At 33.9% G+C, this 9822-nt stretch overlaps 1 non-coding gene across 1 annotated transcript; it reads left to right on the top strand.

Annotated features, from left to right (window-relative positions):
- The first annotated feature begins 233 nt into the window (after positions 1-233).
- LOC141670126 (small nucleolar RNA R71) lies at positions 234-340 on the top strand. The gene has a single exon (XR_012554371.1). It is a non-coding gene; the product is annotated as a small nucleolar RNA R71 (small nucleolar RNA).
- The last annotated feature ends 9482 nt before the right edge of the window (positions 341-9822 follow it).

Genomic DNA, 9822 nt, shown 5'->3' with positions numbered 1-9822 from the left:
TTAGTTGAGCAGTGATAACCGTAGCTGTATCTACTTCAATAACTCCTGCTACCTTGCTCTGTGATAATCTCTGGGCTGGATACTGATATTCATTAGCAACCATTAGTTCAATTAGATCATAAGCTTCCTCATAGCTCTTTGCCCATAATGCTCCACCTGCTGCTGCATCGAGCATGGGTCTGGACTGTGCTCCCAACCCATTATAGAAACAATTAATGATCATGCAATCAGGCATTCCATGATGAGGACACTTCCTAAGCATCTCCTTGTATCGCTCCCAAGCTTCATATAAAGATTCTCCTGATTGATGCGCAAATTGAGTAAGAGCATTCCTGAATGCAGCTGTATTTGCCATAGGGAAGAATTTAGTAAGAAACTTCTGAGCAAGATCTTCCCAAGTAGTAATCGAACTAGCTGGTAGAGAGTGTAACCAGCTCTTAGCCTTGTCCCTCAGAGAGAATGGGAACAATCTGAACTTCACAGCATCTTCAGAAACACCGTTGAACTTGAAGGTGTCGCAGATCTCAATGAAATCCCTAATGTGCATATTGGGATCTTCCGTTGAAGAACCCCCAAACTGGATTGAATTCTGCACCCACTGAATTATGCCATGCTTGATCTCAAAGGGTATTAGCTGTGATAGCTGGCCGGACAATGCTAGATTGAATGTCATTGATCTTGGGTTGAGAAAAATCCATCAAGGCTTTTCTATGAGATGTGTGAAAAGATTGAGAGAAAAACAGAATTAAAGAGAGGCAGGGTCCTTCCTGGAAAAAGGAAAGGTAGATGAGAGATAGGATTGTTAGGTCAAAAACGCGCGCTAATATTCACGCAAGTATACGCGTTCGCAAGTAGTCAAGATATAAATCAGATTCATTCCCACAAAGACTGGTTTAGGTTAAGTTCAATTTATGCACCTATGCAACAATGTATGGTTATCGCTCAATGCTAAGACAAATAACAAATTGGGTTTTTATTAAACTAAGAGATTATACTAAATAATATTAACTAAGAGAATTGAGGTTGAATTACTATATATGACAAACATGGGATTCTAACTTCATTAAATACTTCATTCAATAGCCTTTTCGTTCTTAACCTTAGCATGTGATGGTGATGACACTAATCAGATAACACGAAACTGATAAACGCCAACTTTCGTTACACGAATACCATTCTACCAGATATCCACAAAAGAGATAGAAGCTGAGTAGGCACCAATTATATTGAGACCCTATATGTCTATAGAATTTTACAACATAACGGTTTAAGCATAAGTTATCTATCTTGATTACATAGGGCAAGTAAAACGGTTAAAGTTACCTACGAATCATGCATAACAAATACATGAACCTATGCTAGCATGTCAAGTTCTAAACCTCTGTATTCACTGTCACTCCAATAGAGATTAACACGCTATCTTATATGTTAGCTACGCACACAAGACGAATAAGCACAACCAATACTAGGATATCAATCAATCACCATACACCAAGATATCAAAACAAACTAATTATTGAAATCCATAAGTAAATCCGCTAGAACCCCATGACAACGATTAGTTCATAATCGAACTCATCGTCATCATGGGTTCCAATGAAAGCATGGTATAAACAAGGTCTTAATAAACTGAATAATAATTAAAGTACGAATAAACGAGATCTAGGTTCAACAAGAACGAAAACGAGCATCCAAAGTTACAACTAATTCAAAGAATCACAAGTTGAAAACAAGATCTTCTTTTTCAGAGTTGTTTTGTGCTTCTAGGTCTTCTCCTTGGTATCCCAATCTTCCCGGATGATGAAAACCCTTTTTTAAAAGTATATATACGCCCCTAGTGGACCTGGACCCTTAAAATCGTCAAATTCCACTCAAAAAAGGCTTTTTCAGCGAAATCAGCGACCAGCCGCGCCTTGGGCGGCCGCTCAGCTCTCCGGGTGGCCGTTTAGCTCTCCTAGGCAGGCGCTCAGCTCCTGTCTGGAAAAATTTCTGGTGAATCTTGTTTTGACCATAACTTGAGTTCTACTCGTCAGAATTAGGCGGTTACTGCCCACGCGAAGCTAACGAGATTCTCTACAACTTGACAATGGCCTTGGATTCCAAATCTGATCACTTTTTATCATATTTCCTTTATTCTTCGTATAACTGATACCTGAAATGCAATAACACAAAAACACATCAAAATACCATCAACTTGAGTCCAAAACACCAATTTAAGCTTGTAATAAAGCGTTCCAAGTGGATATAAAATCCACTTATCAAGGATTTAGTAATCCTTGTGAGGAAGCTCTGACTATTAAAAGTCATGAGATGTGTGGTGTGAGGAGTAGTGAGACTACTTTAAAAGAATAGAGAAATTAAGTTTTACTTGTTATATGTTTGCAGGTGCACAAAGTACTAAAGAAACAGATGCTAAACAACAGTCTGTTGAACCTCAAATAAACTCTGATTTACCAAGTGTTGTTAATCTCCCTACAAGTCTAAGTATTGATACTTTCTTACAGTCCATACATTCTACTATTTCACCACATGAGAAAATACCTATTTTTGCTAAGAAATAGTCCATTTACTCTACTATTCCATCACCTGACATAATCCCTGTTGTTGCTGAAGATGAAGTAGCACAACAGTGTTAGAAAATGAATAACACACGGGGGGGATGAATGTGTTTTACTGTTTTTGAGCTTTTCTTGAATCTTTTATGGTTGAACAAAGTAAATTAAATCTTGTAGTGAAAGTGTGTTCATGCAGAAATTAAACTTGCAAGAATAAAGAACACAGATCATCAAAACTCATTTAATTTTATATTAAAATTAAGAATGTTTTGCTACAAAATTTCTAGGCTCTTTGTTGATAAAGAGCTTAGCTTCTTCTTGAGAGTGTTACAAGATTTTCTATCTAGATTGTTACAACTGACAAAAGACCAGTGTTAACTTTATAACTAAGTTAACTACTAGTTTACATAGTGTACAATAAGACATGCTATTAACCTTTACTAAACTGTCACTTGTCTTTTCCATTTTAGGAAAAGTGAATCTTCTAAATCTGGCTTAACATATCTTTAGCATCCTGTGATTATCTTGATCTTTCTTTGTTAGTTAATCTTCACCATTGATCTTGCACATCCTTCAAGCTGCTTTTTGTAGACTTGCCAATCCAGCTGGCTGGATTGTTTGTTGATTGTATATCTTGGATATTGAACTGGTATGTATTTTATACTTTGAGAATTTACCTCGAGATCTCCAGTTAGGCATATAGAGATCTTGACATCTCGATAAGTATATTGACTTATAGAGATATCTAATAATCTATAGTGAATTTAACTTATAGAGGTCTCTAAGTTCTCGAATGAGACTTTGGCTTGTCGAGATCTCTCAGCTTCATGTCTTCACTTTGAATTTTCGACAACTTAGAGTTCTCTAGTGAATTTTGACTTATCGATATCTCTGAGTTCTCTAGTGGTCTTTGACTTATTGATAACTCAGAGTTCTCTAATGAATGTAGACTTGTCGATAACTCTGAGTTCTCTAGTGAAGAATGACTTGTCGATATCTCCAAACTTCATGTCTTCAATTGACTTGTCGATATCTCTCTGAGTTCTCTAGTAGCTTTCCTGACTTCTCGATAAGTCATTTGGAGTTCTCGAATATGACTTCTCTATAACACTAAATCTGTGACTTGTAGAGATCTTGACTTAGAGTATTTTTATCCAAACAGATTTATTCAACTCCAAGCTTCTTCAAAATTCCTTTGAGGCATGATCACTTCGATCTTCTTCCAGATAGAATCCTTAGGCTTGATACTATTTAAGGAAAAAGACTTCAGTCTGCTCCTTTGACATTTTTACAGACTTTAAGTGTTACAAGTACAAAATACAAATTAAGATAACAATACAACTTACTTAGGGTTGACAAATTATCTTAGTCTTGTTAAAGTATAAGCATGTCTTGCACAACAATCTCCCCCAATTTGTGAGAAGATTACTTAACACAAATTCATGTCTGTTAACAAGACTAACCCCAAGTTTAAAATGATAAAAAATAAAATTAATACATAAAGCTTGATAGAATTATAACTTTTGTACAACATAAGATTTACAAAGTTCAATGGTTACAAGTATCAGGTAAAGACAGTTTTTGTATATGCTTCTTCCCTAAGAACATCCTTCAAGTGATCAAGAATTTCCAATTCTTCTATAATAGGTTTTCCACTTAGAGCTTCTAGAAGTTTTTGTCTTGCTAACTTGGGATAACCACTGTCTAGCAAATCTATTATAAATCTTGAGAGTCCACCAGCTTTGATGTTTAGAAATTTCTTATCCTTAGAGATTCTGCTCATTCCTTTTGCTTTAAGCTCTTCAGATCTTTTTATAAACATCTCAATTTCTTCATCATACTTTCTTCTTCTCTCTTCAGCTTCAATTTCATTTCTTTTTCTTGTTTCTTCCCTTTCAATCAACCACTCAGCTATAACTGATCTCCATGCCCTTGTGGCAGTATCCTTGTCCTTTAACAAACTTATTATTCTCTTAATTTTCGTGGGAGAGAGAGAATCCATTAGATCACTGCCAAGAAAGGTGAAGGAACCATCTTCATAGAAAATTCTAACTTCCCTGGAGATACAACCCAGACTCTGACTATTTCCTCTGTAACGCCCCCAAATCCGGGGTCAGAGGATTTGGTCGTCACTATAAAACCTCAATCCAAATCAACCTGTTAAATCAAAATGCAAATGCCAGCGGAAGATATTTAGCATCTATGACCCCAAACTAATCCAAGATCTTTTAAGGTTACAGTTCTAGAAACAAGAGATCCACATTCCACAAATAAATTTTTCACTTTCTTTTAAAACTCTTTTCAACAATTCCAATTCAATACTAACCCGCTAGTATAACTTCGAAAAGAAGTATACCAGGCCCAACTATAAAATAACATAATTATAATATAATATTAACAACTTTACAAAATAAAACTTAGCCTAGCCCACAAACCCTGGACCAACCACCTTCCAAGAGCTTCTTCTTCTTTGCTTCCTTGAATTACGCGACTAAACAGCGCAAGCTAATCCTCACTGGAGGTTAAATTTAAAATTGGCAAGTATGAGCGGAAGAAATGCTCAGCAAGTTCATTATAGCATATATAGGGTTGTTTTGATATAAAACCGACATCTGCAATAGTGCAAATCATTTTAAAATCATAATTGCTGAAACAGAAAATTTATTAAAGAATCGGATAATTGTTTCTCACTGTATTCAAAACTCTTTTTGATATTTTCGAGCAAAATGCTTCAACAATGCTTTGAATCTTGACGAGAATCAAACTCGTTAAACAGTGTCTACGGAAATATCGTAAATAACAATAACAAGAAACAATGATTATGGATTGAATCATAAACTTTAATCAAAACCGAACTCTTGATATTAACACTCATTTTGTTGTCATATCAAATTAGATATCAATATGAACTTTGATGCTCACAACATCCCATACTGAAGTCAACATCAATCATCTATACTAATACCACCTTTGATATTGAACAACAACCTAAATATCCACATCAAGCAGAAACTGAATCAAAACCGCATTTTAAAAAAGGGAGAGTAGAACGAGAGAGAGAGAGAGTGAAAGCAATCGAGAGAAAAAGATCAGGGAAAGGTCGAGAGAGATTGAGCCAGAGAGATGAAGAGAGGAGGCGGTGGTGATTGGCCCCGTGTGTGTATTTGTGGGGTGTTTTTATCATTTTTGTTTTCTTCTTTTTTTTTCCTTTTTTTTTCTTGTTATTTCGTCTGGTTCCTGAACCGCGAATGAATCATTACGCATCGCGTGCAAAATTCATCGTAAATATATATATATATATAAAATAATTCCAAATACTTCGAAATATTTCTTAAAATCTCCAAATATTGAAAATTAATAAAATAACAATTTTAAAACATTTTCAAATCGCACATCAGACCCGCATTTAACAATTTAACAAATAAGTGTGTGGGTGAATAAAAGCCAGAAAATTGCTGGAATAATTTTAAAACTTTTGAAATATTTAAAGGTTAAGAAAATAAAATTTTCATGATTTTTGAAACATTCTGGAATTAAATACGGATTTTACAATTAAATGAAATCAGAAAATCATTTAAGGATAAATAACAAATAAAATGTTGGTTTCTAAATTTTATAAATTCTCAAAAATAATAAATAAAATTATGAAGCAGTAAAAATAATTTTATAGATAATTTTAGCATTTATAAGAATAAATATTCAATAAAATCATTTTAAAAATAAACTAATACCATACAGTTCAATAATTAATTATACAAATAAGATTCATATCCAACAATTTCCCAGAATTAACAATAAGGTAACACACAGCTAACAGACCCATCACATATTTTATCTATTTAATAATTTGATAATTACATTTACATATCGGGTCCGAAAATGGGTTACTTAGCCGCTAAGTAACTAAAAAGACGATACGGTTTTAATATTAGATTTGGATAATTATCAAAACAGAGCTTCCTATAAAACATTTTATACGCAACTAAGATAATAATATCTCGCCTTTTGAGAATACGGATTTTTATCGATCTATAAAATGATTAGCATATCAAAAATTTTATGTCGGGTCTCGTACAGGTCAAATCGTAATCCGGATCGAAAAAGTTAAAACACGGGAAATATCTGAAATTACCAGATTAGGTTAGGAAGGAGTTTTCAGAAGAGTTTCAGGTTGTAAACACGCAAAAACAGTTGGAGTTGGACGATTCCCAGCTTTATAAAATAGTTTTATAATTACTCAGAAAATAATTAATAAATCCATAAATCATTATAAATCATATAATAGTCCAAAAATTACCATAAAATTACCATAATTATCTATATTTTATTCTGGACACATAAAAATTAGAATACTCAAAGAATATCATATATAAACATCCAAAACATCAACTCCAATTACAAGATGATTCACCAAAATTCACATAGAATCACATAAACAATTTCAAATAATAATAATAATAATTGAAAATATGGGATATTACAATCTACCCCCTTATAAGGATTCCGTCCTCGGAATCAGCAGAAGAGAGCACTAGGGATCTTTTCTTACCAACTTTCCATTTCCCAAATAACCTTAATTTTCCAAAATCTCAAATAAATCTTGTATTCCTTGTATAATAAAACTTTTACAGAAGCTTCGTTTTGCACCACTGTTCCATCCACATCATTTTGACCAATTCCTCAATAGAATCGCTTTTACTAATTGCGAGAAAGAAGAATAGAGAGAAAGATAGAGAGAAAGAAAAAGAAAGAGAGAAATAAATAGAGAGAGAAATAAAAAAACAGATTGACTTCGCTATACGCCATTGATATTTTAATCGCATTGCACTCCATTATCGTCCTTGGTAATTCCATCACATCGCCTTACTTTGACTTGTCCAGGATACTCAGCTTAACTTGATTGGCATACCCTCGAATGTTTGGGATGATAAAATCATGGAATTTCAAAAAGAAAAGAATTTGATACCATAACGGGACCAAAATCTGAATTTGAGAAAAAGTATTATTGAAATAAAAGAATAACTGAGAGATCAATATGATCAAATGAACTTGGTATTGCATGCCCAAACTAGGACACTACTAAAGGTTATTAACCTCCTTGTAGTCACAACACACACAAGTGATGTCGTCCCATCCAACTCGTATCACACAGACATGTATACCTTGTGTTCCTTATAGTTAAGGTTGTTCATCTCAGTCAGAATAAAAGAACATCAAAGGAATCCAAAATCAAATGAATCAAACAGAAAAGATTTCAAAGTTGATATTTCTGGAGAGAATGAAATCCAGAGAACAAAATTCTGGCACAAAATAATTAAAGGAGTGTTAGGGAATATATCCTCAAACAGATACCTCTTTTTGAGAGAGGTCAAAAGAAGTTATAGAAAGAGAAGGTATTGCCAAAGTCTTAATATTTATCTTCAATTTGAGCTCTTCAGTTGAATCGTCACCCACTTCTAGACACTTTTTTACGTTCCAAGGATATCGATAATCTCCATAGTCATCGAATTATAGTATCCTCAGAAGATTCCACAATAGAAGTTTGCAGTTTCCCGGAGTTTTATCCAGCTCAACACAACCATCTCAAACGAATGCGCCTATCTTAACTTATTTGTTGGTACTATATCCAATAGTCCAACAGGAACTCGATACGAGCTCAATCGTCCTCACATAACTATACACACCCCTACACACTCTCGTTTCTAGTTTAATATAACCTCAGCTCTGATACCAACCTGTAACGTCCCCAAACCCGGGGTCAGAGGATTTGGTCGTCACTATAAAACTTCAATCCAAATCAACCTGTTAAATCAAAATGCAAATGCAAGCGGAAGATATTTAGCATCTATGATCCCAAACTAATCCAAGATCTTTTAAGGTTACAGTTCTAGAAACAAGAGATCCACATTCCACAGATAAATTTTTCACTTTCTTTTAAAACTCTTTTCAACAATTCCAATTCAATACTAACCCGCTAGTGTAACTTCGAAAAGAAGTATACTAGGCCCAACTATAAAATAACATAATTATTATATAATATAAACAACTTTACACAATAAAACTTACCCTAACCCGCAAACCCTGGACCAACCACCTTCCAAGAGCTTCTTCTTCTTTGCTTCCTCGAATTACGCGGCTAAACAGCGCAAGCTAATCCTCACTGGAGGTTAAATTTAAAACAGGAAAGTATGAGCTGAAAAAATGCTCAACAAGTTCATTATAGCATATATAGGGTTGTTTTGATATAAAACCGATATCTGCAATAGCGCAAATCATTTTAAAAAATCATAATTGCTGAAAAAGAAAATTTATTAAAGAATCGGATAATTGTTTCTCACTGTATTCAAAACTCTTTTTGATATTTTCGAGAAAAATGCTTCAGCAATGTTTTAAATCTTGACGAGAATCAAACTCGTAAAATAATGTCTACATAAATATATTAAACAACAATAACAAGAAACAATGATTATGGATTGAATCACAAACTTTATTCAAAATTGAACTCTTGATATTAATACTCATTTTGTTGTAACATCAAATTAGATATCAATATGAACTTTGATGCTCACAACATCCCATACTGACGTCAACATCAATCATCTATACTAATACCACCTTTGATATTTAACAACAACCTAAATATCCACATCAAGCAGAAACCGAATCAAAACCATACTTCACCTTTTATTCAAAACCAAAACACTTGATAAACCATTCCTTATAAGATTATCAAAAGCAATATAATAATTTAGATTGGAATTCTCGAACGACATTGTGTTGCCGCCGGTGATCAGCCGCGGAGCAACACCGGTATGCCAAAGCATATACAACTAAACAAATGGGGCAGCCAAGGCACATATCGGCCTAAAGGTATTATATCCTGTATAATACCTAAATCTCCGCTGGACCGCCGCCACGGCCTCTTACACAATTTGTGATCATCCAATCTTAAAACGTTACATTGAGAGGGGTCATAATACTCGACACCCTTATAAATTTTATTCACCCATTTACTTGGGCAGAAAACCCAAAACAACGTCATCTTTCTCAAAATCCAAAACATTTATAAATCCGATAGTTGGATAAGTAAAACACTTGACTATTCTGAACATAAAATAGCAGATAAGTACTTGCATAAATGAAATCATTTATTTCATCGATATATAAAATATTTATCTATTCAGAACTGAGAATAGGGAAAGCAATACTTGCATCAGAAGATTTAAAATAAATATCACTTGAATGATAAGTGATGATAGGGATACTT

This window comes from Apium graveolens, chromosome 6, assembly GCF_009905375.1.
Source record: "Apium graveolens cultivar Ventura chromosome 6, ASM990537v1, whole genome shotgun sequence".
Lineage (NCBI taxonomy): Eukaryota > Viridiplantae > Streptophyta > Magnoliopsida > Apiales > Apiaceae > Apium > Apium graveolens.
Note: the sequence above shows the minus strand (reverse complement) of the source record. Positions and strands in the feature narration are given on the sequence as shown.